Raw genomic sequence first — 7,732 nt, 5'->3', positions numbered from 1 at the left:
GTTAGGACAACATGCTAAGGACCATCATATCAGCCCAAGCAGTATTGAGTCATGTTTCAGCATTTTAAAGAAATGTAGGAACAAATTTGACTGTCTCATTCATGAAATGCTATTTATTAGACAATTAACCCAGTCTGAATAAACAATGTGACTCTGTCAAAGCAAAGCTTTTTTATCTAACACAGGGATTAATATCCCACTGTTATGAACTTTGACATTGTAGATTAGCTTTTTTCTCTTGATTATAGTTGCTGTATATTTTTTACTTCATCATTTGATCTTGAAAATGACACCATGAAGGAGTCGAAACGTCGATCTTTTCTTTTTAGCGTTATTTTTATATTAAATATTTATACAAAACGTACTCTTATTAATTATTTACTTCCCACGTTTATTGAATACAATCAAAGAAATGATTTGTCAAAGTATATTGAAAATAAATAAAAATGGGTTTAACTGACTTTTGCATCCATTTAGTCTACACATAATTAATGGTTGACAACAAAAAACAGCAATCAACAGAACCAGTGAACCTTTCCAGAGTGTCAGTCAAACTTAACAACTGACCAATCAGAAAGTCATAGGAACACGCACATGTCCTACAAACCAGTGCTTTCCCTCAAACGCACGTGTCAGTATGCTTTTACATGGTCAATTTTTGGGACCTTATATTAAAGGGGCGGAGCTTAGCGGAAAGGTCTGTTGCTGTTATTTATACAAAATACAATTTCCTTGCTGCTCTCGAAAATACAGTAAAAACCCTTAATATGTGTGCTCCGCTTATAATCTTTGGCTAAAAAACCCATTGCTGTGACGGCCCAATATCTGTCATCAGTAAAAATAATGATGTTAAATGCTGAGCAAAGAAAGCGGTATAAAAGTGGTGCATGAAAGTTTTTGCAAGCACACTGTGTCAAAGTATGTGTGCGGCCCTCGGTCTTAAATAAAAAATTCGCTTAAGCCCTCTGACCAGTTTTTATGCCCTCCGACCAATTGTTATGCCCACCGGCGGTTTATGTAATTTCATCTTGGTATTTTTTTTATGGCTTCCTTGGATAGATTGTGTTCGTCCCTATTACCCTGGACGTCATGTAACCACTACTCCATCTTTCCCATTTCCATAACAGTCTTGTCTTGTGACAATATCTGAACACAAGTGAAAAAAATATTTCTAGGTATATTTTTAATAAATTTGCATAAACTTAAATTTGAGTGATGAGAATGTTTGGTAACTCCGGACTATATTTTTCCCGTTTAATTGGCGTTTGTGTATAGAGGCATCTGTGTTATTATTAAGATTAACCTTATAATTCATTTTTCCACTGGAAATACCATTTGACATTGTAAAGTAGTACGGTACCAACAGGTACATAGTGCCATTCCTTTTGAAATAGGCGTATCGTTTCAAGACACACCTCCTAAATACTAAAAACACTAATTAGGTTAATCTTCGGTCAAGAACTTTATGAATTCTGTATAAACTTGCTTAAATATATTATTATTATTATTATTATTATTATTATTATTATTATTATTATTATTATTATTATTGCTTATTATAGTTGATTGAATGATTGTTTAATAATGTTTATTAAGGCATAATGCAAAACTTCATTGGAACTTAGATCAATCATTCATGATAAATGTAACTTGCACCCCAATTAAATGCACGTACTGTGCGCAAATGACGATTCGTGCATGGACCTAATATAAGACGTTGCACGCAAATATTCAATTTAAAATGTGTGTGAAAAATAGGCAATTATATTGATAGTGATAATACATAAAAATATGTGTTTCGTAACACGCCTAAATAGACCCTTGTCATTTGATTGGTGGATTTTGTATCACGTGACATTGGTTATTTACCACATGTCGTCACGCACCATGGAAATGGAACAGTCGAATGGAACAGTCGATCTATCAAACATAAATATCCTTCCGATTGCACTCATAAACATTCACTATTTTTATAATAGTAATATTTTTATAATAGTATAATAACGGATCTATTATACTTTATAGTCATGTTACATGTTTGATGTCATTATTAAGATGAACCTTATAATTCATATTTTTTTTAAACATGGTAATAGGCCTACCATTGTAGAATAGAACCAACAGGTCTAGTCTCATTCCTTTTGGAATAAGCAATGTCATTTCTAGACACCCGTCCTAACTACTAAAAATACTAATATTAATTAAGATAGGCCTAATCTTGGTCAAAAACTTTTATCTGTATATGCTTACTTAGATAGATCTATTGTAGTTCCTAATTGTATCCAAAGTCATTGAGCTGTGTGTTATGTTTTGGTCCAAACACTGAATTACAGTTTGTACAGTAGGCTGATCATTTGAAAGATTTTATGACCAAAGAATGTAGGGATTCCCACTGCAATAACAACTATATTTAGATACTGAATTAAATTTATTTACAGCTCTATATTATAATATATATGTTACAAGCCTGTCTCTTATACACATCTAGATGTGTATAAGAGACAGGTACAAAACGCTCCCACGTCAAGTTGCACCGAACAGTTCCTATATCATGAATGTTGAGGAGGGCGCAAAACTAAAAGTTGAATGTGGAGTCAAAGATGACGCTGAGCTTCGTTTTGAGCCTTTTACTGGTAGAACTCAACTACAGGTTCATGGAGATAGAATATTGATTGGTTCAAAGAAGATATATTATGTAATTGACTCACTTGAACATTCTGGAATCTACACCTGCTGGGATAAAGACAACCAAGACGCCCCGCCTATAAAAGTGGAGGTTCGGGTGGTTGATCGTAAGTATTAAATACATCGACTCCTATTTCAAAATAATCAGAGTGAATTCTTTTCGCCAATAAGCTTTTATAATAAAATAATTTTATTTATTATTACTTCCAGATAATCATGAACCCATTCGACACATGCGCTATCGACTGCGAACGCTTGGGACAACGCCTATGCTGCAGATGTCGCAGATGTGGTGGATACATACATAAAGACTGTTTGATGAAGTGGTTTGAAACACACACAACCTGTCCACTTTGCAGGTTTCGCTACAATGCAGATGAAATTCAACAAGTTTTTGAAGAAAATCGACCTCCTGCGAGCCATACTTACGCGTACGCAGCAGTGGGCCTTTGTGCAGCGTTGCTGATTTCGTTCATCCTACGCCGCCGTTATTAACCACATGAAGCAGGATGATGGGGTGTTGTTTTCAATTACCTTAAAATATACTGTCTTTCATGGTTAAGAATATATTGAAAAATTTAATTCCTTTTTTGAATTGATTGATTAATGTGTATTTAGCTAAATTACTTAATACGGAATATATCTATATTTTACTATTTGGTATTTTAGTGTACGATTAATAACATATAATTGGTGATTGAAATATCGGTATGTTTTGTGTTCTTCGACCCTACACGCCTATCCAATCGTACCAGTGACTAAAATATGCACATAATATAAGTGTTTGATACTAAGATGAACAGACTTAGAGGTGAATGGTACGGATAAATGATATTGAACACACCAAACAAATGCATAGACTGTATACATAATTAGTATAGGTTGTCGAAAATATATATAATATATATTATATACATTTTTTTTATATATATACTTGCCGCAAGCCTCTAATTTATCATTTTCCTAGTGTTAGAAGCTAGTTAGAAACTTTCGGAGAGTGCCACCAGCGTCTTTCTATATCGAGAATTTTTTGTTGTTCAAGTTGGTAAATAAACAAAAACAAAATATGCAAATTAACGTAATTGTTGGCAAATTAAGGAATTTTAGTTAGATTTCATTTTGAAATAGGTATTTACGTTTTATTAAATGGTGTATAATACTGTAATTCTGATTCTTTTGGACATAACTTAGAATATATTATTCATCAAATGATTTTCAAATGCAATTTATTATTTTTATATTCGCAATAATTTTATATACTTGTCTTCTCTCCTTGTCTGTAATTTTTCTCTTTCTTTTCCTCTGTCTTCCCTTTTAATCTGTTTAGCTTTAATCCCCCACCTTGTCATCTATTTTAAGAATGTTACCTTAGGGAGTTTTCTAAATGTTTTTTTATCAATTGTAATGTGTTTTATATGTTTATTGAATAAGTGATTTTTAAAATATGGGATTTTCCTCCCATAACGATGATCGAGTGAGCGACCCGAACTGTGCTGCGAAAAGAAAGAATAAATACATAAGCCTATTCAGATACAAAAGTTCAGTTTCAGCATTTATTCGGTCGTCATTACTTGTTGTTAGCTGTGTAGTATGTCAAACACGAGGCCACAGTAATACTCGAACTAAAATTTGTTTAGGATGATTAAAATATGTCATGAAAAATTTGATGTCCAAAAGCTTAGTGTGGTAGGAAGTTGGAATCAGATTGTCATTAGAGTCAATTGATTTCACACTTATGATGTGCCGATACAACTCTAGTATCATTTGAAACAGAGATTAATATGATGCGCCCTCTTCTTATGCATCTTCCAGATGCTCCCAGTACCCCAGTTGGCTAAAAAGTCTGGGTTAGAATCCTGGTTGGGGACATTTCTTCACACAGATTTCTCATTTTCACCGATTTTAATAATGTTTGTCTATTTACTTCCCACGTTTACTGAATACAATCAAAGAAATTATTTGTCAAAATATATTTAGAAAAAGAATGGGTTTAATTGACTTTCAAACTCTTGCATCCATTCAGTCTACATATTCCATAAATGAATGACTGACAACCAACACAGCAATCAACAGAACCAGTGAAGCTTTCTGGAGTGTCAATCAAACTTAACAACTGACCAATCCGAACAGGGTCAGGAACACGCGCATGTCCTAACAAAGACAGTGCTGTCCCAAAAACGCACGTGTCAGTATGCTTTTACACATCGTGTTTTGGGACCTTAGCAACAATATAAGGAGCGGGCTTAGCGGAAAAGTACTTGGAATACAAATTCAGTGCAGCACATGTTGCTGTATACAACATAAATGCCCTTTATAGTAGTCGGACTTAAGATCAATGCCACTCTAGCCTGACTGACCTCTATACTGCTAAGGCCGCCTGCCACACGCAATCCCATTGCCTGACACTGACAGTTTTTCCCCGCCCATTATGATGATTGATGGTTTGATTGATTTACTGGTTGATGGTTCAGATCACCCAACATGTTGATTGATAGGTTTCTTGGTTTATTGATTAACTGGTAGTTTGTACTGCGCATGCCCGTATCATGGTCAGTCGACATACGCATACACACAATGCACACAACATAGGTTCATGTTGATTAACTTTGGATACCATTGGCGGATCTGAGGGGCGTGAGAGGTCGTGACCCCCTTTGAGCTGCCTAGCAAAAACAAATTTCAGACCTACCCTTTCAGGACCCGTGTGCCCATGGGCGCAGATTATAAAGGGAGAAAGAAAGAGAGAAATATGACACATCCCCAACATGTTATAAAAAGGGGGTTCGACAGCAATACAAATTCAAAAGATGTATCAATGACCCAGGGTTTAAAGGAGCGCTGTACAACCAGAATACTGTACATCTTATCTTAAAGTAAGATACCGGTATCTCTAGCCCACAATCGTCTGAATTACCTATAATCAGTGGCGTATCTAGGAGGGATGCGCACGCCACTCCAAAAATTACTGGCGCCAGCATCCCCATTCCAAGACTAGATACACCATTGCCTACAATGCGCTCCATTTTGACTATAATGGTAATGTGATGATGAATTTTCCTATACAGTATAAGAATGTCATTTCCAGGCATCTAGAGGTACTATTTCCCCAAATTTTTGCACCTCAGCCCCACTGAGGTGAATGTGGACTCATGGCTTTGAAGTAGGTAAAGTGAATACATCAAACAATTTTTCTATTAGTTTTATTTTCTATGGCACATCACACATTAATGAAATCTCTATGGTTTCCAAAAACTGCTGATAAAAGATCATTTCATTTTGACTACAATGGTGATGTGGTGAATATTACTATACAAATTTAATATAAAAGTCTCATTTCCGGCCATCTACTGTAGATGTTACTATTTCTTCAAATTGTGGACTCACGAAATGTCCCACCCCCCTCTCCCACACAACGCAGTGTAAAAACACATCTGCGCCCTTCCTTATAGTGAGTTGACCATGGTAAAGTTGGGCCCTCATAATCCTGACTCCCCCTCCCCCAGTAAATTTGACCCTAAATCCGCCCCTAGATACGAGCATGTGCAGTTCAAACTACGAATTGGCTTATTGATTGAGTGATTGATTGATTGTTAGTTATAATCCTTCAACAATACACAACATATTGACTGCAGGGGCGGCGCCAGGAATTCTTCGACGAAGGGTTCAAGCTCCCTGACAAGGGGTCCAAGCCTCCAACAATGGGTTCACAAACCCTCCCGTCGGGAAGCCTAGCACAATCCCCTCACCTCACAATCCATGTTTAATATTACCATAATTATTCTAATTATTTTTATTACAATCATTCATCATTACATGAGATAATGTAAATATAAATACCGATACTGAACTGATTTGAATCATAAAAAACTATCATTTAAAATGATATTCCCATAAAAGTTACCTGCATGAAAGCAAAGGTAATAATACAATTAAAACAAAGAGCTTAAGTGAAGAGGGCAACGTGTGACTGGCAGGCAACATAAGACCTGATGGCAATTTTCTTGCAGCTTGCAAAAATACATTAAAAACCCTAAATGTGTGTGCCCCGCTTACTATCTTTGGCTAGAAACCCATTGCTGTTACGGCTCAATACTTATCATCAGTAAAAATAATGATGTTAAAAGCTGAGCATAAAGCGGTGTAAAAGCAGTGCATGAAGGTTTTTGCGAGCACACTGGAAATGTCAGAGTTTGCACACAGCCCTCAGTTTCAAATCGAAATTCACTTAAGAATTCCAGCCAAACTTTATACCCTCTGACCAATTTTTAAGCTCACTGATTTTTTACGTAGTTTCATCTTGGTATTTTCCGTTGCACAAAGTTTAATATGTCATCCTTAGATAGCTTGTGTTCGTCCCTATTGCTCTGGACGTCATGTACGACTACTCCATCCTCCCATTTCCATAACAGTCTTGTTTTGTGGCAATCTCTGTATGCAAATGAAAAAAAAAGTAGTTTTAAATATTTGTGTAAATGTATATAAACTTAAATCTGGTGTAAAGCTGTGGTCATCTGCCACGTTGCCATAGACAACAAGTTTTTTAATGGAAAATAATATGTGGAATTACTTAATAGTTTACTATCTTTGCAAATGGAATTTGGTAAATTTGTTGGAAAGTGACAATACTGGTGCATACGAAAAAGAGATGGAAAGATAAATGTAAATGGGATAGAAGGGAAAAATCACTGGCATTCCACATTAGCAAATAATCTGAAAAGATGGATAGATAGATGCCCAAAAAGCAACGATTCAGTCAATGTTGGGAGAGATACAAATTAAACAATTTAAAATATCACCGTGAACATCTTACCTAAACGATGCTATTGAATCTGACGGGCATTCAAACAATGACTCGTTTGTAACCAAGTTGAAGAAATACTTTCGTTTTTGTGACCGGCTAAAATTCATAGTCCAAGGTTCTGAGATAAAAAAACAAAAATAGAATATAAGATTTTAAATAGAAATTAATAGGATAAATTTTGGCTCATACATAATCATATTCAGACATCTCTTATAACAAATGAGGTTCGATTGGATTATATGTATT

At 35.3% G+C, this 7,732-nt stretch overlaps 1 long non-coding RNA gene across 1 annotated transcript; it reads right to left on the bottom strand.

Annotated features, from left to right (window-relative positions):
• Window positions 1-4,224: 4,224 nt before the first annotated feature.
• On the bottom strand, window positions 4,225-7,694 carry LOC117105751. The gene is made up of 2 exons (XR_004444939.1): window positions 7,496-7,694; window positions 4,225-7,113 (listed from the first exon to the last, which is right to left on the bottom strand). It is a non-coding gene; the product is annotated as an uncharacterized LOC117105751 (long non-coding RNA).
• Window positions 7,695-7,732: the final 38 nt, after the last annotated feature.

The sequence above is a fragment of the Anneissia japonica genome, unplaced genomic scaffold, assembly GCF_011630105.1.
Source record: "Anneissia japonica isolate Jap-2015-1 unplaced genomic scaffold, ASM1163010v1 scaffold287754_len4335492_cov202, whole genome shotgun sequence".
Lineage (NCBI taxonomy): Eukaryota > Metazoa > Echinodermata > Crinoidea > Comatulida > Comatulidae > Anneissia > Anneissia japonica.
This window is presented reverse-complemented; position numbering and strand designations above follow the sequence as displayed.